Genomic DNA, 23,304 nt, shown 5'->3' on the forward strand with positions numbered 1-23,304 from the left:
GCTAAGTCTTAGTTCTACTTTAGTTTCCAAAAAACAACCTAAAGCGATTAATATTGATGACATTTATCTTGTTGTTGAGAATTATTATCCCTGTTGATTTTACGGAGCAAGAGAGAATTCAACTACGTTATCAATTGGAGCTTTTTAATATTGAAATGTTAAAGAATCCCAATCTAAGTGACGTGTCAACTCTTGCTTATCTATGCCAAAGTCTTGTGAAAACTCATAAACGTGAGACATATTATTTGCTTGATAGAGTGGTTCGACTAATACTGACTCTTCCGATTTACCGCAACAACAGAGAGGGGATTTTCAGCAATGAAAATAGTCAAGAATCGTCTTCGCAATAGGATGTTTGATGAATTTCTTGCGAATAACTTGGTGGTTTACATAGAAAGAGAAATTGCTGAAAAGTTTGATTCGAAATCAGTAATCGATGAATTTAAAGACCTTAAAGGTCGTCGGGCCTAGTTGTAATTTTTCTTTTTTTGTCGTTTACTTGTAAGAAAATGTTTTTTTTTTTTTTTGAATTTATGGTCTTTTTTTATTGAAAAAAATTTGATTGGTTTATATATACAAACTTATGATTAATCTAAAATTTTTTACCCCTCGATCACTCAATGTAATTGTTCAATGGTGATATCAAAAGTAACAGTTGGTCAAACCGATAAACATAAAAAAATGAAGGTTTTGCGTACTTTACAACCAACCTCATTTGTCTGACTTGTGTAACTAACTATAAATATAAATCATCATCTTTATTATAATAATAATAATAATTATTATATTATTATTATTTGACCAAATTCAACCAAAATGGAAGTCAAAATGGAGGTGGGTTCCGATGGTGTTGCTGTAATCTTCGTCTCTAATCCGCCTGTTAATGCGTTTGCTGTCTCAAGTAAGCTCTGGTTTCAATTGGGTTTTGTTTAATTTTGTTTTTTTTTTAATTGTTTATGGGTTTGGTTTTATTGCTTTATGTATTACTTTATGTGCAGTTATTGGTTGGTTGAAGGAGAAGATTGAAGAGGCTATGAGCAGTGATGATGTAAGGCGATCGTTTTGACCGGTAATTTGTCGAAAAAGATGGTGTTTTTAGTGAGTTTAGAGTGTTGAAATTTATTGCCCACCAAGTGTTTGATGTTTTGCTTCAGTGAGATTGCACTCATTATCATGTTTCATTTTGTGTTAAATAGAAATTTCTGCTAATTGTTACAAATATTAAAAACGGAAAATTCCGAGAATGCCCCTTTTAAGTAGAAAGTTTCGAGTTTTGTCCCCATTTTATAGCATATTCCCAAAATGTCCGTCACAGTCTGCTCGGACCGACTAGATTGTTAGAGTCAACGAGTTTTTTACAAAGTTGGTCGGGAAGAGTATTTTAGGCGTTGAAAATTTGTTGGGACGAGTGGGATGAGTATTCTATAAAACAAAATGTAAGGAGCGAGTTTTTTGAAGAACATTTTTGCCAGGGTGAGTAGACCCGCTCGATTTTTTTAACGGCCAACGAATCCTCCAAATGGGCTACTGACTAAATTCACCACATCGGGATACACTCGCCTTCCGATCCGGGGAAAACCCTCATCTAAGGACAACGTTCGAGAAAACTCGCCCGAAGGCACGACAGTGCGGTGAGATAAAACCTGTTCAGTTCAAGGATCCAACTAGTGAACACCACCTACACGCCTAGTCTCCCATCATTATCTGATGCTGTCGAAACTAAATGACGGGGGCAGGAATCGAACCTGGGTCACATGGAACACCAAGTCTCTTCCTTACCACTCCACCACAAGCTCATTGGCCTGTTACTTGCTACAAATATATATATATATATATATATTTGTTTGTTTTCTTCAGCATTGTAAAACTTGCTAGGCGAGTAGGCGCTAATATGTAATCTTTAAAATTTCATATATAATTTTTTAAACTTATTTAATCGGATTGTATTAATAAGTGTAATTTTCCAAATACTGCAAAGTTTTTACCAATTTTGACTGGCTTTGACTGATGACCGATTTTAGGGGCCGATTAGTTGAAATTGCATCAGCAGCCCAGCGATTAGCAAGTAGTCGGTGACTAATCGGCCCCTAGAGCTGACTTTTACAACACTGGTTTTCTTTAACTTTACAATTCACATATAGATAACTTTAATTATCACATTTTTTTGTGTCTGTAATTTGTCTGCTAAAATCAGTTTTTCTTATTTTATATAGGAATGAACAGCAAGTTTTCAGGTGGTTTTGATATCAATGTGTTTCAAAAAGTTCAACAAACTGGTACTGCTTTAAGTATTAGTTAACAAGAAAACTGCTGATTATCACATTCTGATTGTTAAGCATTGTCTTTGATTGGCAGGAAACTTATCTCTTCTACCTGATTTATCCGTTGACCTTGTGGTCAACAGAATCGAAGGTGTTCCCGTTTATCACATAACTCTTGATTAATAAATATTACCAAAGTTTACTTTTATTTTATATCTAATAAACTTGTTTTTTTCGGTAAATTTAGATGCAAAGAAACCTATAGTTGTTGCTATAGAAGGACTTGCACTCGGGGCCGGATTAGAAGTTTCAATGGTTTGTAGTTTTTGGCATCTAAATTATTACTATTTTTGAAAATATAAGCTATATGAAATAATGAAAGTGATAACATTTTGGCCTGTAAACAAACCAAATGAACATGAATGGTGCATGTTTGTTCGTTTGACTTTAACCGAACATACAATTGAACACGAGCAATTAAACGAATAGGGTTTTCTTGTTCGTTCGTCTATAAATTGAGTGTGTCCATGTTCGTTTGTTAACAATATAAACGAATAGTTCATGAACGTAAACGAACGAACACAGCTGAACATAAATAAACGAACATAACTTAGCTAAAAAAATGTGAACAACAATGTGTTGGGCCTAAATGTTATTAAAACTAGACTAAGTTGTAATTATGGGCCTAGAAAATTTAAAGGAATATATTAAGTAACAAACTTAAAGCAAACATAAACCAACGAATGTAAACGAAAGTTCAGGAACATAAATGAACAATAAAGTTCAGGAACATAAATGAACAATCGAGGCACGTGTTCATATTTGTTCGTTTAATTAAATGAACGAAGTTTTTTGTTCATGTTATAAACAAACTTCCTGTCGAACAGTTCAGTGAACGTCCGGTTTGTTTACAGGCTAATAGCATTTGTTTTTTTCAAATAGGGATGCCATGCGCGCATTGCGGCTCCGAAGGCGCAACTCGGCTTGCCAGAATTGTCTCTTGGAATTATCCCAGGAGCCGGAGGTAATATAGTTATTAATTTGTATACTTGTAATAATATATGGAGTGAAGTTAAATAAATGTGATTTTGTTGACTGATATGCACTTAAATAATAATTTTAAAATCTTTTTTAAGGTACCCAACGACTTCCGAGGCTTGTGGGACTGCCAAAGGCAATTGATATGATGTTGGTGAGTTCCTTTATCTTTCAACTTGCTAAAATATGGCAAAACTATTATATATTTATTGTAAATCTTAGTTGTCTTATTGAAGTTGCTTAATTCTAGAAAATTTAATCTTTTCTATTATAATAAACGCCTTGATTATTTATGAAAAATGGATAAAGGGTATCAGCTCTTATAAGTGACATGAACCTGAATACGTTTACAAACCATAAAATCATGTTAAGGCACGAACCCGAACATGACACAGATATTCGTGGGTTGAAGCGAACATGACCGGTTTAACCCGACTTCTTTTAATTTATTTGCCAGTTATACTTTAAAGTTAACTTTTACAACAAAAGATATAAATGAATACAAAAGAGTTACATTTTTAATTATAAAATCTAATGTCAATTTCTCTTAAGTTTTAAATATTGGCATAATATACCAAACCAATTACCAATTTAACTTGTGGCTTAAAACACAGTTAAAAATATAAAATATAAATGGGTTAAAAAGGTCAACCAGAAAACCCTCCAGGTCCGTTTAGCTAATTGGGTTGGCGGGTTTTGCCTGAAACTGACCCGAACCCATTTATACTAAACTAAACCCACAAATTTCATAATGCCAACTTTACCCTTCGTCCTTAATGCATTTAAGATACCAATTAACTTGGAAAAGTTGCAAGATTTAAGAACAGGGTATTTATATCAAGGTATAACTGTAAAAGTGGGCAATTAAGACTGATTGATTATTTGTTTTGTAGACATCTAAACCAATATTATCTGAAGAAGGTAAAAAGCTAGGTCTAATTGATGCCATTGTGCCTCCTCAAAAACTTCTAGAAGTTTCTAGACAATGGGCTTTAGACATTGCCGAAAAACGAAAACCGTGGGCCCGGTCCCTTCACAAGACAGACAAGATTGGTTCTTTGCCTGAAGTATTTGAGATAATCACGGTTGCACGTCAACAAGTCAAACGGGCCTCACCTAATACGCCACAACACCAAGCATGCCTTGATGTTATTCTAGAAGGCATTGTGCACGGAGGATACTATGGTGTTTTGAAGGTAAATGGTCAAACGGGTCGGGCTTGGTTGACTAGAAACACTTTTTTGTCCAAAATCTTTTTTCATGAAATTAGTATCAAATATGATTACAAGAATTATATTATTTTAGTAATAATTTAGTTTTATATATGATTACAAGATTTATATTATTTTAGTAATAAGCTGGTTTTCTTTATAGATTAATTTACACAATTTTTTTTTGTTTTCCAGGAGGGTAAAGCTTTCAATGAGCTTGTTGTTTCCGACACATCAAAAGGTCTTTGTCATGTGTTCTTTTCACAGCGTGCAACTTCAAAGGTAATATACTCAATTTATTGTGAGTATTTTTATATTTTCCTTTTTTTTTAAATAGTTTTACATAGGGGTGTTATGCGGGTCATGTTCACAGTTTAGCAGGTCCAACCCGACCCGAGTCTGAAAGTTTGACCCACACGAATATGCCAAGAACCTGAAAATCGTGTCAGGCATATGATTCGAACACCACATTGTGGATTGACACGAACTCGGCCCGTTTAACCCATATTTTTATTTTTTCCGCATATTAATACTTTAAAAATATAATTTTACAACAAAAAGTGCAAACGTATATAAACAATTACATTTTAGTTATAAAGTATTATGTTAGTTTCTCTTTTAATTTTAACTTTTAGCATAAAATAACCAAATTTACGACATAAAACGCATTTTAAAAATATAAAATAAAAAATAAATTCCCGGCGGGTTGATACAAAGATATCCCATTTAGCTACACGGGTTCAACCCAAAACTGGCCCGAACCCGTTTTTACTAAACCCAAACCCACGATTTTCATGTTAGTTTCGTGTCATGCCAGAAACTCACACCCCTATTTTTACATGCTCAACTTTGTATTTGTCACCTGCAGGTGCCTAACATTACTGATATTGGGCTCAAGCCCAGACCCATCAAGAAAGTTGCTGTGATTGGTGGAGGTTTAATGGGTTCTGGAATAGCCACAGCCCTTATAACTAGTAATATAAACGTTATTCTTAAAGAAGTCAATTCCAAGTATCTTACAAAAGGGTTAAAAATGATAGAGGGTATGATCTCCGTTTAGATAGATTTAGTTAATGGGTTAAAGGGGGTTTGGTTTGAAATGGGCTGAAACGGGTTGGGTCACACAAAATTTTTTTGGTCATATTAACAGTATTTAGGGCTGCTTTTGATAAGAAGTTTCAGATTCCTTTCTTCAAGCTGATTATTCTTGGTGGATTCAAAATTACAAGTTTACCCTTAGGTTGAAATAAGCAATCTCAGACACCCCCTTACTAATAATTACTAAGGTTGTTCAAAAAGCTCACGGCTTGTGAGTTATGACTCACTTGAATCGGCTGATGTGTAAACGAACGAGCCGAGCCAAGGCAAGCTCAGCTCGTTGTCTCGCTGTTACGAACCAGGCCGGCCCACCAGCAGTTGGGTACAGCAGGCCCAAGAGTAACACAAGGAAGCCCGGCAAGTTATTGGATTGAGCTGCAAGTTTCACGATTGCATGTTTTCCTAGTTTTTACTCTTTAATTTACCAAGTCTTTAGAAGCATTAGAGTAGGTAGTGGTGCATGTTTCCCTTAGAATAAGGAACGTGGGTGATGAACCCTGTTTCATTGCATGTTTAAATTCAGTTTTTGCATTATGAAATATATCAGAAAATTGTCCCAATTGATAATTTCTTCCCTACAAATCTCTGGAGTGTAGCCTACTAAAACAAGGCCTATCATCTGATGGTCATGGGGCCGGGATGGAGGAAGGTGTTGAGGTGTGTCAAAAAGGGTGGGAAACGACTCAATTAAATGATGAAGTTGAGGGTCAGAAGTGCGGGAGGTGGATGGGTTGACAGAGGGCGATGAGTCCATGATAAGGGTGTGCATAGAGGCGACCGAATCATGGCGAATCATAGCGGACAAGGAACCGGGTGTAACCGGATGAGACATGGGATCACCACGAAGGGTTGTGGTGGTACAGTTGAAGGTGAATGAGAGCTCGGGAATGGAGAAATCAACGGAAATTGGACCTAAACTTCCCAGCCACGTGACACTGAGAACAATATCGGCCCCCTGAATTTGGAACAAAAAGAATGAAATATCGAATTGAATGGTTTGAAGCTTGACAGGAACCGATGGACAGTGACCCACATAATGAATGAGTTGGTCATTGCCTACCATCACAGGAAACAGGGTCAAGGGTTGGGTGGTAACGGGTAAACAGGCGGCAATGCGCGGCTGCATAATGTTGTGGGTGCTCCCACAATCAATGAGGACAGTTACTGGTTTACCCATAATAAAACCGGTGAGACGTAATGTCTGTGGTGAAGACATACCGAAAAAGGTTGCTAGAGATAGTGACATGAATGTAGGCGTGGAGAGATCGGACGAATCAGGAGGAGGGTCAGAATCGCCGTGATCAACGATAAGAAGGAACTGTGAAGGAGAGCAAGTGTGACCCGGGAAATACCTTGCGGGACATCGAAAGCACAAACCCTCTTTGCGGCGCTGTTGTATTTGTTCTGGAGTAAGCTTGTGAAAGGGAAGCGGTTTAGTGGGTGTGGGCAACAGTGGAGTCATAGGGGAGGGAGTGGGTAAAGTGGTGGAAGATGTAGCAAGGGAGGTGGTGGACGGTGGGGGTGGACTGTGAATTGGAAGCAGACATCGATGAAGAGGATTTGAAAGGGAAAAAGGGTTTTGGTTTTTGCACATGGGTCAATTTGTCTTCTATAAGACGGGCCAGGCCCGTGGCCTCATGTAGAGTGGTAGGTTTGTGAGTCGCCACTTCAGCCCTGATATCCTGTTTAAGGCTCGAAAGAAAACAATCGAGTCGGTGTTGTGGAGATAACCCTGTGATTCGGTTGCTGAGCCGTTCAAATGCCAGGAGGTAGTCGGGGACGGTGGACGTTTGTTGGAGTTTAAAAGGGCCGCTGCGTGATTCTCGTAGGAAGAGGGACCAAAACAAATTTCAAGTTGACGCTTGAAGTCCATCGACGTGCCAAGGAGGTCATTGTCTGCTTGGTTTTGATACTGATAATTGATAAAGTTAGATGATTCTCATTAACCAATAATCCCTAATATATACATGGTGTCCCTCCTCTAATTTAGGGATGAATCATATTCTATATCAAATACAATCTGTTCTATAATAATAATATAATCATATATATCTATATATCTGCTAATACACCCCCACAGTCTAAACTGGAGGTTCATGAATGTTGAGACTGGATTTGAAGTCATCAAACAGAAATGAGGGCAAGCCTTTGGTGAAGATATCTGCAATTTGATGACGAGATGGAACGTGAAGAACCCGGACTTCGCCTCTTGCAACTTTCTCACAAACAAAATGAATGTCCAATTCAATGTGCTTTGTTCGCTGATGTTGAACTGGGTTGTAGGACAGGTACACGGCACTTATATTGTCACAATATACTAGAGTTGCATGAGATGGTGCACAATGAAGTTCGAGTAATAAATTTCGCAGCCAACAAGTTTCGGACACGACGTTGGCGACACCTCAGTACTCCGCCTCAGCGCTGGATCGGGAAATGACGGCCTGGCGTTTGGACGACCACGAGAGAAGATTATCACCCAAATACACGCAGTAACCAGAAGTGGAGCAACGTGTGTCGGGACACCCAGCCCAATCGGCGTCAGTCTATGAGAGTAGTTTGCCAACTGATGATTTAAATATGTGCAAATCCTGAGTAATAGTGCCATGTATGTACAGCTAGGGTTACAGGGAAGGCTCTTATACCATGATTATTGATAAAGTTTGATGATTCTCATTAACCAATAATCCCTAATATATACATGGTGTCCCTCCTCTAATTTAGGGATGAATCATATTCTATATCAAATACAATTTGTTCTATAATAATAATATAATCATATATATATCTATATATCTGCTAATAGATACCAAGAGAGGGCATCGCTGGTGCAATGGAAGGCGGTCAGAGATACGCGTTCAGCCGGTGGGACATTGAAATAGGTAAAGTAATTGTCGGCTTGAAAAATCCACCCTAAAGGATTGGAGCCATCAAACATTGGAAGTGAAATTTTAGGATGACGTGGTTGGCGGTTGGGTGGCGGTGGAGCAGGGCGATCATGGTTACCGTCGTTGTTGGGTTGGTCTAACCGGGGGCGGCCTGGAAAATTGGTGTCGGTGTGGAAAGAATCAGAGAGCTCAGTGAGGTGGGTGGTTTGGGAATCGAGTTTGACATGAAGATTTTCAGTGGCGGTGATGAGGGCGGCTAATTGGGTATTGGTTTGCTGTTGGGATTTGGAGGCTTCGGTTGAAATAGCAATTAGTTGGGCAAGTTGGTCGGTGACAGTAGGTGGAAGATCATCGGAACCGTGGGGGCAAGGAGGCATGGCGGAAGGGAGAGACGTGAATGAAAGCACCAAGATGATAGGCCTTGTTTTAGTAGGCTACACTCCAGAGATTTGCAGGGAAGAAACGAACAATTGGGACAATTTTCTGATATATTTCATAATGCAAAAACTGAATTTAAACATGCAATGAAACAGGGTTCATCACCCACGTTCCTTATTCTAAGGGAAACATGCACCACTACCTACTCTAATGCTTCTAAAGACTTGGTAAATTAAAGAGTAAAACTAGGAAAACATGCAATCGTGAAACTTGCAGCTCAATCCAATAACTTGCCGGGCTTCCTTGTGTTTCTCTTGGGCCTGCTGTACCCAACTGCTGGTGGGCCGGCCTGGTTCGTAACACTCGCTCATTAGGTTTGTTTGGCTGGTTTGTTGGCCCGTTCAAACTAAAGCCCAACTTTTAATATATTTAAGTTATAAATTTTGTAGTTCATTGAATCTGCATTATGCATATTTCAAAACTCAAAAGTAATATTTTGTTTCTTTTTCATTTATATATATATCAATATGTGTAAAAATATAAAATTATTTTTTTTTTTTATTTTTTGAAAAATAAACAAGTTGGCTCGATGAGCTGGCTTGAGTTTTTTATGATCCGTGCTCGAGCTCAACATTTCAGCTCGTTGAGATAAATGATCTCGGCTCGTTTACAGCCCTAATGATTACTGAGTTGGTTATAATTAATCTTCTTTAGGAGGCTATATGCATTAAAAAGAGTCGTGTTATTTCAACACGTTCAACTCGCTGCAGTAAACAAAAAAAGTTCACTTTTATGGTTTTGAAGTCTGTTCAATGTTCTTTGTTTGTAGCAAATGTTAGAGATTTGGTTACAAGAAAAAAGTTGGCACAGTCAGCAGCTGACAAAGCATTGTCAAAGATTAAAGGTGTTTTAGATTACTTAGAATTAAAGGACGTGGATATGGTCATAGAGGTATGCTCTTTAAATAATAATAATATTGATACTGATAATAGTTGTTTGATTAGTTACTTTTATTAACAGGTGGTTATTGATAACGTGCAACTAAAACAAGAAATCTTTAGTGAGATTGAGAAAGTATGTCCACCTCATTGCATTTTGGCAACCAACACATCTACCATTGATCTCAATTTGGTTGGAGAGAAAGTGGCATCTAAAGATCGAGTTGTTGGCGCACATTTCTTCAGGTGAAGTGGCATAACTCGTATCTTATAGTATTCCTTATATACCCTTCGTTCAAGTAAACGAAAGGAAATATGCAGAGATGACACACTCTCATTAAGATATTATGAATAGTCAGTGTGCTTAATATGATTACAAATGCCATATTATTATCATTATTATTATTATTATATAATGCTCTTTTCTTGAATAAAATGATTTTGGAGGTTGAATACTTGTATTCATTAAAAATAAGCTTTAGTGTAGTCAAACTTTCAAACAGTGTATGACTGTATTAATCTGACTTGTTTCGGCTTGTTTACAAACCTAACTAGCTCGGTTTGGCTCGTTTTTCTTATTGAGCTGAAATGTTGAGCTGAGCTGGGCTCGTATAAAGCTCGAGCCAGTTTGTTTATTTAAAATAAGATATTAAATTTATATTTTTACACATATTGATATGTATGAAGAAAAAAAATATTTTTAACATAGACATAGTGGATAATTAATAAATTACTAAGTCTATTAGTTACAATGTTTAAATTTGGATTTTAATTATACATATATTAAAATTTATATTTAAATAAGTCAATGAGTGAGCTAAAAGAGCCTAACAAGCGAGCCAACAAGTCAGGTTAACCTTGGCTCGAGCTCAGTTCCTGATTTCGATCTAGCCGCTAGCTATTTGAACAGCCCTAATTAGATGCACTCTATAACAAGTTATACTTTTAAACTCTTACATACTTTTTTCACGGTATGCACTTGAAATGCTATTAAAATGATTTTTTTATATATTACAGTCCTGCTCATATGATGCCACTTTTGGAGATTATTAGAACCGAAAAGACTTCTGCTCAAGTGATTCTTGATCTCATGACAGTTGGAAAAATAATAAAGAAAGTTCCTGTGGTTGTGGGAAATTGTACAGGTTTTGCTGTTAGTCGTATCTTTTTTTCCTACAAACAGAGTGCCCACATTCTGCTTCATTTAGGTGTCGACTTATTTACAATTGACAAACTCATCACCAGCTTCGGGCTCCCAGTGGGCCCGTTCCAGTAAGTTTCTGCTCCGTTAGTTTGAATCGGTTGAATATGCGTTTTCCAAAACTGAATATGTGATATCTAATAGTTACAGTTTGATATAATGAAGGTTATATTATTTCATTAAAGACACATTGGGTGGCCTTCAACATATTTGACAAATTTGACTCATTTTCTTTTAATTTGGTTTTAACCATTAAAGAAAACATAATAAAAATTTAACGCATGAACCCACTGGGTTAACCCGAACGCAACCCGTTTAGCTAAGTGGGTTCATGAGTTCAGCCTGAAACTGACCCGAACCCGCGAATTTCGTGTTAGGTTCGTGCCTTGTCAGAAATTCACACCCGTACTTCTAAGTAAATATGTCAAAATTAAAAAAGTCTGAAATGAGCTGGATTGGTTTTGACCATTTGACTATTCAAGATAAGATAATATAACAAAATTATATTGTTTGAATAATTATATAATTTTTTGAACAGAGTGATTATATGACTTTTGACCCCATTTGACTCGTTTCCTTAATAAGCTAATTTATCTGTTTTTTAATAAACATAGTCTGGATGACACGTTTTTGCCAAATGGGAATTATTTATTTATTTATTTTTATTTCAAACTTCATGATTGTAGGCTTGAAGATTTAGTAGGGTATGGTGTAGCTAATGCAGTACGTAAAGAATTTGCTTCGGCTTATCCAGATAGAACATTCAAGTCTCCTGTAGTTGACCTTTTGATTAAAAATGGACGAAATGGTAAGTTGATTATTACATTTGTTCATTTTTATTATATGTAAAGGCAGGCATTCTGTTAACATGATTATTTAACTTTAGGTAAAAACAATGGAAAAGGTTATTACATTATGAAAAAGGTAGCAAACCGAAACCCGATCCGATGGTGCTACCGATTGTAGAGGAGTCAAGAAGGCTTGCTAAGCTTATGCCACGAGGGCAGGTAATGTATTTTTGGTGGACAAAGTTAAGAATATCAAAAACAAAAGTGGGTCAAATATGAAATTAGCTAAATGGGTCACGGGTTGGAAGTAGGGGATGTAAACGAGCCGAGCAGAGCTTGAGCCCGACTCGTTTAACTTAAGAGAGCTTGGGCCCGTGCTCGGCTCGTTAGTAGTTTTCAAGCTCGAGCTTTGTCAAGCTCATCTTATTTATTATTTAATTACTTTATTTATATGTTTTAGTAATTACTTTGTATATTTATAGTAATTAATTTTATATATAGTATAAAGTTAAATAAAAGTTATACTTTTGTATATAGTATGCTACTTAATAATTTTTATAAAAAAATGCTATTCAATATTAATTATTATATAAATATATTAAATAAAAGTTATATAGATAAAAGGCTCTTTCAGGCCCGCGAACTAGCTCGAGCTCAATATGTGAGCCAGGGCTCGCTTATTAAATTAGCCTATAAATTATTATTGTAATTATGTTGTTTTTCTTTTATCATAATAAACATACTAATAATGGACACTTTTGAACTCAAGCCCGTTTTGATCCATTACTAACCAACCCAATTCGGGATTGGTTTAAAGTGTTTGAAGTTCTTTTGTGAGCTTGGCCATTTAATCATACCTATCCATTTTAAAATATGAAGACTATGAAGTAATATCTTTTTAATTAATTTTCCGTTTTGCAGCCCGTATCTGTAACCGATCAAGAAATAGTAGAAATGGTATTGTTTCCCGTAGTGAACGAGGCATGTCGTGTTCTAGAAGAACAAATTGTTGTTCGGGCATCGGATCTTGATATTGCATCAGTTCTTGGAATGAGTTTCCCTTCATACCGGTATGCCCAACAACTCTTAACTAGATGCGGCAAATTGGGCAGGTCGGGTAACGGGTCAAATCTGTTTCGACTCAAAACTAGTAATTTTGGTTCATGCCAAAAAAATAAATTTTTGGTGCTAAATGTATATTGGTACCACTAGCGAACAACAATGCTAAGGTGGATGTGTGGGCACACACGATTGGACCAAATAAGAAATGATGTTTTTCGAGAGAGATTGGTTGCTAACGTTTCAGATAAGATAAGAGAAGGGAGATTGAGATGGTTTGGACATGTGAAGAGAAGAGAGACGACGGTTCCTGTCCGATCTGTAGAAACTATTAGTATAGAGGGGAGGAGGGATAGAGGACGTCCTAAATTAACTTGGGACGAGAGGATTAAGCATGATTTGCTAGATTTGCACCTCTCCGAGGACATGGTTGAGGATAGGAATTCTTGGAGACGTAGGATTAAGGCTAAGGACTTTTAGCAGAAACGTAGAGTTTTGATTATAATTCTATCATAGGAGGAGTTTCTTTACCTTATTTCGAGTGGAAAAATGATATATTACTATAATACCCTATCCTCAAACTAGTATTTATAACACATATTTGGTATTCATTACTAATATCACTATTATTATTGATCTATTTCCATATTTAGTACAACTATTATTACTATAATTACCAATATCACTATTATTATTGATCCCATGCATATGGTTTTCGAGCCGGGGGTCTCTCTGGAAGCAACCTCTCTATCCTTTGGGATGGGGGTACGGTTTGCCTACATCCCACCCTCCCCAGACCCTGCTAACAGCTTTGCTATTGGTGGGATTTATACTGGGTATGGTTGGTTGGTTGGTAGCGAACAACAATTCTAACTAGCCTTGGCAAAATGGGTGGGTTGGATAACGGGTCAAAATCGATTTGGTTTGACTTTGACCCTGGAAACTGTTTTCACAATTATTTCAATTTTCGGTACTAAATGTGTCAATAAAGTTAATGGTTTTACTTTTATGCGTTAAAATTGTGATATTCGGCCCGCTTTCTTTTCAGTGTTTTTTTTTATTTACGCATTTGGCGTGTTAGAGTTAGACTTATGAGCCTAGATTAAGCCTTATGAGCCTATAATGTTATTGTGCTTAATTTTATATTTACTATCTTAACATAAACAAATAAACAAGTTTGATGATTTGAAATTTAATATATATTTTTTAACTTGTTGCAGTGGTGGCATCATCTTTTGGGCAGATTTGGTTGGAAGTAAACACATTTATACAAGTTTAAAAAAATGGTCTGAAAAATATGGCAACTTTTATAAACCGTCAAAATTCTTGGAAGAACGAGCGATGAATGGTGTACCATTGGTGAGAAATCTTAACCCCTTTGCAGTTTCGACTTGTTTACTTATGGCTGGGTCAATTTGGGGTTTTTCTTATCTCAAATGGGTCATATAACATATTGAGCTAAAAGCTGGTTAAACGGGTCAAAAGTCACACAAAGTCTATTTCGGTGCATACATCATCTTAATAATTAGTTTTTTTTTTTAATCAAGATTTTAGATTATTATTGCGGTTTGCTTTTTCTATTTAGTTAAATTATTTCTAAAAGATAAAAAGAGGCAAGAAACTCTATGTTTCTTTAATGGAAAATTAAAAACTATAAAAAGTTTTTTTTTTTTAAGCTTCTTTATATTTGTGTAACAACTCACATATCAATATGTTTTTGCAGAGTGCACCAGTAACGTCTCCTACAGGCTCTAGGGCTCGCCTGTAAGCGAATGCAAGAACACGAGTGAAGAGGTATGTACCCGCCTCAACACCGAGCAAGGCGGGTCAACCCACAAGATAAAGACATTATCAAGGCACAAAGCCAAAACCTATGCGCATGGCGCATACAAAACATGCTCAGGCATCATATGCCCAGGCACACATATGCTCGCGCATCACATACGCGTGCAGCGCATCAGCGCGCGGCGCATATCACATGCTCGTGCATATCATATTTGCGCATGAAATATCTGCGCGTGAGAATAAAGAGAAGACCTCGCGCATCCTCAGGATGGGCGCATATCACACATGCATATAATCAACCTCGTCCTTATCCAAATCAGGATTAGGGCAAACTTGATTGTGCACGTCAGACAACCTTCCAGAAGGCATCTTTTTAAGGAATAAGGATATGCTGATGTTGACAGCTGCCAAATGAAAGGTCGACAACTCAGCATGACACATGTGCTACCACGTGATTACAACCAACGAGAAAACGCCAGATGTCCCAGAGGACACGTGGCGCAGTGCGATTGGAGGAGGCCAACGAGGCTGAGCCCAATCAGTGGAAACCCTAGCACTATAAATACAGCATCAACTCCACTTTGATGGGGACATTCATACTCAATCATTGACAGTTACAGGCAGTGATATCACATTCAATCATATTGAATTACATTCACTCACAGTCAGTTACAGAAAACACACAGTCACACAATCATACAGTATTCAGCTATTAAGCAATACTCTCCAGATTCCCTGACTCTCACATTATTATCTTCTTCACCATATACTTATTCTCACGCCGGAGGGTTACCCCAAAGAGGACCCCTCTGTCCCTTTCTGAGGGGTAAGTTAACGGCGTTGTTCATTTTGTAGGTGGAAGAACACAGATCCAGAAGAACCATCGGTGAAATAGTATAATCAAAACCCGAGGAAAGTAGATCTGCTACCAGTGAGTAGATCCACGTTTCTTCATTGGCGCCATCCACTGTTACAAACGGCAATCAGATCTCATCAGATCTACATAAAAAAAATCAATCACTATGGTTTCTGGCGTTCGTAACGCTGATCAAGCTCTGGAGGATATTGAACGTGAGGGTGTCAATGAGGGACAGCGGTTTCTGAGGGTGCCGCGTGATTCTACGCGCACCACCAGTAACCGTCCCTTCATCACAACCCCTCACGGCCAGACTGAAACTCCTCCGGACGATCTCACGTTACAAAATCTTGCCGGCGCGAAACTGAAAGGACCAATGAGTCCAGAAGAAGAAACAAATGATCCGAATGAATGGCTCATAAACGAGCAGCGGCGTCTAATGGAAAAGTACAATGAAATGGTCAAACAGAAAAAGCCAGCCGACCAAACACAAAGACAAGCGTTTGATAAGCAGACTACAAAAAGGCCGCGCGCGCCGGAAGACGGACATTCTGTTCACACTGCACAAACTGAGTTCAGTGATGAAGAAGTGCATAGCATGAGGAAGACGCTAGATACTCATGCAGGAGGCTCACAACTCCGCGCGCCTGTGAACATGGCGCCTGGAGCCAGAGCAGATCTGGATCTACACATGCCGTACAGCCCGCCAGTGAGGGGGCAAGTGGACGTAACCACGCCGTACAGGCCGGCCATCTTAGTGAAGCACTCAAAATTTACTGAGCGCATCGCTAAGGCCCCCATCCAGCACAAGACCAAGATGCCAAGTGGTCTGGGCAAATATGATGGCACAACAGATCCAGATGACTTTTTGCAAGGTTTCTATAACACGGGAAACCTAGAGAGCTGGACGATGCCAACATGGTGTCACATGTTTGCCCGCTGCTTTACGGGCGCGGCGCGTGTCTGGTTCGAGAGCTTGCCGACTGGGCAAATTGATGGGTTCGAGGAACTATTGGAAAAGTTCCAGGCCCACTTCGTACAGCAGCGCAGACACACGCGCGATCCTGATGACATCATGCACTGCGTGCGCATGAATGATGAAACGATTGAGGACTACATCACTCGTTTCAATCAGGAGTCTCTGGCAATCGGGGGAATAACTGAGCAACTCCTGCGCGTGGCTTTTATACAAGGCGCGCGCAGTGATCAACTCCGCCGAGCTCTCGTAAGCAGAGATGGTATGCCCACCACTTGGGCAAAACTAATGGAAGCATCGCGAGTCTTCGCGAGAAATGAAAAACAGATTGCCCAAGATAGGGCAAGAGAAAGAGCGCATCAGGCTGAATCACCGCGCAGCAAAGAGAAGAGGGCCAAACAGAACTCTGTATGGTCCAGGTTGCAACCAACAAGTTTTTCTTTCGCAGAAAAGCAAACGCAACCAAGCTCACCCCAGCCCCAAAAAGATGTTCGTAATCGCGGGGAGGGTGACAAGAGGGAGGGCGGCAGAGATCCTAGCAGACCTCTGCCAAGAATATGGACTCCCCTCACTAAAACACCTGCACAGGTGTTAAGTACTGAGAATGTCCAATTCAAGCCCCCCAAGCAACTACACTACAAGGGACCGCAAAACAGTGGCAAATATTGTGAATTTCACAGGTCCCCGGGCCACAACACCGACGCATGCCATCATCTAAAGGATGCGATCGAGAAGGATGTAAAATCAGGCAGACTGGCTCACTTGGTGAAAAACCCAAGAATAGAAGATGAGCAACCGGAAGGAGCCTCTGCCAGCAAGAAATATAAAAGAATCTGTGTGGCTGAGGGGGGACGACAAGGGCAGACGTCAAAAAAGAGAAACGCGCAAATCCATGGAGATTGGCGCGAGCAGCAAGTAATCTTCCCAAGAATCAGGGGAGGCCCTTCAATCAGCAGCCCTCTCGTCATCACCACACACATTGCTCATTACGAAGTGTCAAAGGTCCTGGTGGACACTGGAAGCGAATATGACATTATGTATGAGCAATGTTTCAGAAAGTTAGACCCGGCAGACCAAGCGCGGCTCGAGATGGTGAACACACCAATCTGTGGTGTTTCAAATGAAATCATCCATCCCCTAGGTCAAATTCAGTTTGAACTAACTATGGGGGATGATGAGCACAAGCGAGCCGAAGTGGTCAACTTCTTGGTCTTGCCCACCACGTCATGCCACAATATGATCCTGGGTAGGGGAACGATTGCCCAATTTAATGCTATACCGTCGCCAGCGCACGGCGCATTGGGGTTCCCTACACCAACAGGCGTAACATTTGTTTACCGCGATCATTTGTGCGCAGTGACAAGTACGCCGCGGGAAGGGAGAATGAAACTTCCAATGGTGGACAATGCGCCAGAGAAGTGGATTTTAAACCCAAAATTCCCAGAGCAAACGGTCACAATTGGCGCTACCATTTCAGACGAAACGAGATTGAGAATGAAAAGGTTGCTCACAAAATACACGTCGGTCTTCGCGTGGCAACACTCCGACATGACTGGGGTCCCGCGAGACTTGGCGCAACATTCTCTTAACACGTTCAAGTCGGTGGAGCCAATTGCTCAGAAAAAGAGAATCATGGGGGATGAAAAGGCGAAGGCCATGAATGAGCAAGTTGAGGACCTGTTGCGCGCAAACATCATCCGCCCGATCCGATACCAGACGTGGGTAGCCAATCCTGTGATGGTAAAGAAAAGCAACGGGTCATGGAGGATGTGTATTGACTTCAAGGACCTCAACAAAGCATGTCCGAAAGACTGTTACCCCCTCCCAAACATCGACGCAAAGGTGGACTCCGTGGCGCCATTCAAGCTCAAATGTTTCCTGGATGCCTACAAAGGCTATCACCAGATTCAAATGGCACCACAAGACGAAGACAAGACTGCCTTCAGAACCGACAAGGGTGTTTTTTATTACACAAAAATGCCCTTTGGTTTAAAGAATGCGGGCGCCACTTATCAGAGACTTATGGATTCGGTTTTCAGTGAACAACTCGGAAGAAATCTAGAAGTCTACGTTGATGATTTGGTGATCAAGAGCAGGGAGGAGAGACAAATGCTCAAAGACATCGAGGAAACTCTTCAGCGCTTAACGGAAGTCAACATGAAGCTCAACCCGAGCAAATGTACTTTCGGCGCGGAAGAGGGGAAATTTCTTGGTGTAATGGTCACTAAGGATGGTTTCAAGGTGAACCCTGAAAAGGTGGAAGCCATCCTTGACATGCCTTCACCATCCACCATGAAAGAGGTTCAGAAGCTGAATGGTAGATTGGTGTCAATCAACAGGTTCCTAGCGAACCACGCCAGCAAATCTACTCCATTCGTTAACACATTGAGGAACTGCTTGAAGAAGAGCCAATTCAAGTGGACGCCTGAGGCCGAGCAAGCTTTCAGTGAGATAAAAGAATGTCTCATAAAGCTGCCCGCGCTCACAGCTCCACTTCCTGGCGAAACCCTTACATTGTACTTGTCAGCTGGAGACCGCGCCATCGGCGCAGTATTATTGGTGGATCGCAAGGGGATCCAAACGCCAATATACTATGTGAGTCGGGTGCTGACAGACCCTGAGACGCGCTATTCCATCATGGAAAAGTTAGTTTTGTCACTAACACACGCGTCGCGCAAGCTTCATAGATACTTCAATGGTCATCCTATTGAAGTTCTGACAGGTTACAACATCCAGCAATTCTTGCGACGCCCCGCGCTCTCCGGAAGGCTGACAAAGTGGGCGCTGGAATTAGGTGAACACACGATCACCTATAAGCCCCGTCCAGCAATAAAGGGTCAAGTTTTAGCGGATTTCATCACGGAAATCCCAGAGGGAAAGATTGAAGAAGCTCAGCGCGAGGTAGACCCTCCGCGAGCAAATGATGAAGAAGATGTTTGGAGGCTATTCACTGATGGAGCCTCCAACAGCGAAGGGTCCGGCGCAGGCCTCAAACTGGTGGACCCTGATAATCATGAATATACTTATGCTATTAAGTTGGACTTCAAGAGTACCAACAATGAGGCTGAGTATGAAGCCCTGCTGGCTGGTCTGCGCATTGCGCGCAAGTTTGGAGTTAAAAGGCTAGAGGCCCATGTTGATTCTTACTTGGTAGCTGCACAGGTCAATGGCTTTTATGATGCCAATGAGAACACCATGCCTCTATATCTAGAGCAGGCAAAAAAGCTCGTTGAGCAGTTTGACTTCTTCAAAATCATACACATCCCGCGCAGCGAAAACAAGTCCGCTGACGCGCTGAGTAAGATGGCATCAACTAATTTTGATCACTTTGGCAAAGATGTCAGGGTGGAAGTGATGAGCAACCCGTCAGTGCAAACGCAATCTGTCCTTGTAATTCATACAACCCCTTCATCCTGGATAACTCCAATAATGGAATTCCTGAAGGAGGGGAAGTTACCGGACGATCGCGCACAGGCGAGAAAGATAAGACACAAGGCGCAGAACTATAAACTGCTTGATGGTACATTATATCGACGCTCTTATCTTGGACCGCTCATGAAATGCCTGGATGCTGAAGAAGCAAGCTATGTGATTAGGGAGATTCACGAAGGAATCTGCGGAATACACGCTGGCCCGCGCATGGTGGTTGCCAAGGCAATGAGCTCAGGCTACTATTGGCCGGGCATGTACTTGGATGCGCTAAAAGAAATCCAAAAATGCAAGGCATGTCAGAGCTACGCGCCAAACACCATGCGGCCAAAGAACAATTTGATTCCAGTGACCTCCGCATGGCCTTTCCACAAATGGGCCATTGATATTGTGGGGCCCCTGCCGCAAGCGCAAGGGCGAGTGAAATTTTTGGTAGCGGCGGTAGACTATTTCACAAAATGGGTTGAAGCCAAGCCACTAGCAAAAATCACAGCTGAGGCGATAAAGCAATTTATCTGGAGCCACATCATTTGCCGTTTTGGCCTTCCTATGGAAATTGTGAGTGACAATGGCAAACAATTCACTGACAGGAAGATATCCAGCTGGCTCAAAGAATTGCACATCAACCAAATCTTCACTTCGGTCTACCACCCTCAGGGGAATGGCCAAGTGGAGCGCGCGAATCAAAGTTTGTTAAATGGGCTGAAGAAAAGGTTGGAGTGAGAATCCCATTCTTGGGTCGAAGAGTTACCTAATGTCCTGTGGGCGCACAGGACATTAAGCAAAACTAGCAATGGCGAATCCCCGTTCAGCCTAACCTATGGGACAGAGGCTATGATCCCAGCAGAAATTGGGTACTCATGATGAGCAAGACTGATAACGAGCGCGAAAGAAGATTGGACCTCAACTTGCTTGAAGGCCGCAGAGAAGCGGCTATCATCAATGAAGCTAAGTACAAGAAAAAGCTGGAAAAATATTATAATCAGCGCGTTAAAGAATGCCACTTCAAGAAAAATGATTTTGTCCTTCGAAACAATGAAGCTAGCCGCGCAATACCCCCAGGAAAAATGTCCCCCAACTGGGAAGGACCTTATCAAATCTCAGAAGAATTGGGGAAAGGCGCTTACACTTTAAAAGATTTGAATGGAAAAAAGATACCGCGCGCGTGGAACGCAGCACAGCTTAGAAAATGCTTCATGTAAAAATTCAAATATGTAATCAAGGATTTTAAGCCATCATGAATGATGATTCGCGCTATCTTTCAATATTTGTTCTATTACCTTTGCATACATGTTTCACACTTCCTTTATTAATTTGGAGCAATATGACAACACTATATTGACTTCAAAACAAAATAAAACGAAGTAAAACATACATGCGCGAGCCTTAGCTCAAACACGTTAACGAGTCTTAACTCTAAAAACGTCAGGGCCTTAGCCCAAAACAAAGAGCCTTAGCTCAAAACACTCACAAACATCCATCTTACATCCCGCGCAGCCTGATCATAAAAATCCCTAAACACAACTAAGGCAAAGTACATGCCAAATCATAGTTGTTAAGGTCTCAGGTCGAGGTCGCGCGCGGAATCATAGTGGATATCTGAGTAACACATGCTGACATGTAATGGCTAAAACTCATAATTCCATATAAAAAACGCGCAAAAACGACGCGCAAAAAAGGAATAGTGAAAAGTCAGCGCGCGTGTCAGCATAAACAAGATACTGCGAAACCACTTACAAAATAGGACTATGGTTAAGTAAATAATTTCCTTACAACCTTGTTCTTATTTTAACGTGCAAGCATATCTTATATCTATACAAGCAAACATGAAGAGATGAATGGAAATGCGCAAGAAGTGAAAAAGGGAAAACAAATTTCATTCCATAGCATTGAAATTTACAAGTATGATGAGTTACAAATTACAAGTATAACAAAAAACAAAAAAAAAATTTAGAAAGATGAAGGGCTTCTCAAGTCTCCACGTCGACGTCAGTCACTTAATCACCCTCATCATCTCCCGCAGCATCTGGCGCGGCCCGCTCCTCATCTCCAAACTGACCATAGTCAAGTTCTTCCTCCTCAATGGAGTCTTCTATCACGACGGTCTCAGGAGCATATTCTTTCGCCGCGCCAGAGCCGCTGGCAGGGGCAACATCCCCCGCGCCACCATCATCGCCACCAGCCCCCTCGCATTCATCAAGCAACTTTTTTAGCGCGCCGAGGTCGGGCTGGTCAGCAAGCGCAGCAATCTGCAAATCAATAGAAAAGTATTGAGTACAAAACACTTGGAAAATTAATCAAGAAAAACTCATTAAGGTCAAGGTACCTGCACAAGGATGGGGATGGGAGTACTCATATACTTCTCCCCCACCGCGGCCATGTCCTCGCAGGCCGCGTCGCTCTTGTAAGGGTACTCGGATGGGTTCTTCTTCAACATACCATATTCATACCCATCCGTAAACCCTTCAGCTCGACCCACCAAGCGCGCGGCAGCGTTGCTGTCCATCACAAGGGCCTGAAACTCGCTAGAATATTTCATCGCCAAAGCGCAACGAGTCATGCCCTGTGACACCAGCCATTGGCGATCCTGCGCGAGGCCAGCAACAGACGTCTCGAGGGCAGGAACCTGGGAGTTTAATAACTCCACAGTTTCCTTGGTCTTTTTTAGCTCCTCTCTATCAGACGCTGCTGCCGCCAAAATTTCTTCTTTCTCCGCCTGCGCAGCATCAAGTGCTTCCTGGCTAGACGCTGCCGTCGCCAAGGCCTCATCTCTATCGGCCTGCGCGGCCGCCAAATACTTCTTCAGGCGCGCAACCTCGCTCTCCAGTGATGATTTCTCAGTGATATTCTGGACGATAGCTTGGTCACGCGCCTCCGCCTCCAGTTCCAAGTCACGCACTCTCCGCGCGTACTTGGCAACTTCGGCCTCCGCCACCTGCTGCTTCTCCCGCGCAGCTTGGAGCTCATGCCCGCGCTTAATAAAGGCGGTGTTGGCACTTGCTCGGTTTTCGCTGAGCTCCGCCTGGAGTTTCTCAGCTCGTGCGCGAGCATCAGAAAGGTTCCAGGCAGCCACCTTAGCCTCTTGCTGGGCTTCCACAAGAGCATCGCGTACTTTAATATAATCACGATGAAGCTCTTGGGAGGCAGAAAAGAAGGCCGACCCAGCGAAAATGTGATCGTTGAGCAAGTCAGCGCGGGTGCGCCCCTCCTGATACCTCCTTTCAGTAGAAGGCACGGCATGAGCCCAGAAGTCCTCGCATACACCCATGGATTGGAAGGAACTGTCTTCGTTAATATTCCATCTCGGGCGGTAAACGTGGTCACCTTCCTGCAAAACACAAGAAATGTTCTAAGTCATAAAAACATACTTATATGGAAGTACGGGCAGCGGAGCAACAAAT

At 40.8% G+C, this 23,304-nt stretch overlaps 1 pseudogene across 1 annotated transcript; it reads left to right on the forward strand.

Moving 5' to 3' along the window:
• Window positions 1–777: 777 nt before the first annotated feature.
• Window positions 778–14,645, forward strand: LOC143569164 (peroxisomal fatty acid beta-oxidation multifunctional protein AIM1-like; annotated as a pseudogene). The gene is made up of 18 exons (XR_013141687.1): window positions 778–901; window positions 999–1,069; window positions 2,214–2,276; window positions 2,356–2,412; window positions 2,509–2,576; window positions 3,204–3,285; window positions 3,398–3,453; window positions 4,193–4,495; window positions 4,706–4,792; window positions 5,379–5,553; window positions 9,701–9,822; window positions 9,892–10,055; window positions 10,827–11,081; window positions 11,697–11,818; window positions 11,897–12,017; window positions 12,720–12,868; window positions 14,078–14,216; window positions 14,581–14,645. The product of XR_013141687.1 is annotated as a peroxisomal fatty acid beta-oxidation multifunctional protein AIM1-like (transcript).
• Window positions 14,646–23,304: the final 8,659 nt, after the last annotated feature.

The sequence above is a fragment of the Bidens hawaiensis genome, unplaced genomic scaffold (genome assembly GCF_021521415.1).
Source record: "Bidens hawaiensis isolate Kalapana, Puna unplaced genomic scaffold, B.hawaiensis_p1.1 tig00024419_1, whole genome shotgun sequence".
In the NCBI taxonomy this organism is placed as follows: Eukaryota; Viridiplantae; Streptophyta; class Magnoliopsida; order Asterales; family Asteraceae; genus Bidens; species Bidens hawaiensis.